A 1,737-nucleotide genomic window follows, 5' to 3' on the forward strand; every position below is an offset into this window, starting at 1 on the left:
CCGGTATGTGACCTATCCTTCAAATTAAAAGACCACCCATAGCTTCTTATTATACCTCAGTGACCCAGAGTGGATGGTCAGTGGATGTACTCACTTTCATAGAATTACATATAATAGCCACAGCCATATTAATAACCTAATAATTATAATAACAACCTCAACCACGCTCAAGGTCCTAAATGATATCATAACCGCCATCGATAAGAGACATTACTGTGCAGCCGTATTCATTGACCTGGCCAAGGCTTTCGACTCTGTTAATCACCACATTCTTATTGGCAGACTCAACAGCCTTGGTTTCTCAAATGATTGCATCGCCTGGTTCACCAACTACTTCTCTGATAGAGTTTAGTGTGTCAAATCAGAGGGCCTGTTGTCCGGACCTCTGGCAGTCTCTATGGGGTGCCACAGGGTTAAATCTTCAGGCCGACTCTCTTCTCTGTATACATCAATGATGTCGCTCTTGCTGCTGGTGATTCTCTGATCCACCTCTACGCAGACGACACCATTCTGTATACTTCTGGCCCCTCTTTGGACACTGTGTTAACTAACCTCCAGACGAGCTTCAATGCCATTCAACTCTCCTTCCGTGGCCTCCAACTGCTCTTAAATGCAAGTAAAACTAAATGCATGCTCTTCAACCGATCACTGCCCGCACCTGCCCGCCCGTCCAGCATCACTACTCTGGACGGCTCCGACTTAGAATATGTGGACAAATACCTAGGTGTCTGGTTAGACTGTAAACTCTCCTTCCAGACTCACATTAAGCATCTCCAATCCAAAATTAACTCTACAATCGGCTTCCTATTTCGCAACAAAGCATCCTTCACTCATGCTGCCAAACATACCCTCGTAAAACTGACCATCCTACCGATCCTCGACTTCGGCGATGTCATTTATAAAATAGCCTCCAACACTCCACTCAATAAATTGGATGCAGTCTATCACAGTGCCATCTGTTTTGTCACCAAAGCCCCATTTACTACCCACCACTGCAACCTGTACACTCTTGTTGGCTGGTCCTCGCTTTCATACTTGTTGCCAAACCCACTGGCTCCAGGTCATCTACAAGTCTCTGCTAAGTAAAGTCCCGCCTTATCTCAGCTCACTGGTCACAATAGCAGCACCCACTCGTAGCACGCGCTCCAGCAGGTATATCTCACTGGTCACCCCCAAAGCCAATTCCTCATTTGGCCGCCTTTCCTTCCAGTTCTCTGCTGCCAATGACTGGAACGAACTGCAAAAATCACTGAAGCTGGAGACTCATATCTCCCTCAATAGCTTTAAGCATCAGCTGTCTGAGCAGCTCACAGATCACTGCACCTGTACATAGCCAATCTGTAAACAGCCCATCCAACTACCTCATCCCCATACTGTAGTATTTAGACTTTTCTACTGTATGTTGTTTATTCCATGTGTAACTCTGTTGTTGTATGTGTCAAACTGCTATGCTTTATCTTGGCCAGGTCGCAGTTGCAAATGAGAACTTGTTCTCAACTTGCCTACCTGGTTAAATAAAGGTGAAATAAAAAATAAAATCTCTCTGCTCTATTTGGCCCACCAGTCATAAATACAATTCATACAAATAGGTCCCACTATCAACAGCTGCTTCTGGTATCAATACTACATGGCATGCATTGGTCTTCCTTTAGCCCTGGAAACCAAAGCTATTTTGACTCCACACCCAAACAGACCGTGTGATTCAAATGTATTCAAATAAAGAGGCCATACAATAAC

The sequence above is a fragment of the Salmo salar genome, chromosome ssa09, assembly GCF_905237065.1.
Source record: "Salmo salar chromosome ssa09, Ssal_v3.1, whole genome shotgun sequence".
In the NCBI taxonomy this organism is placed as follows: Eukaryota; Metazoa; Chordata; class Actinopteri; order Salmoniformes; family Salmonidae; genus Salmo; species Salmo salar.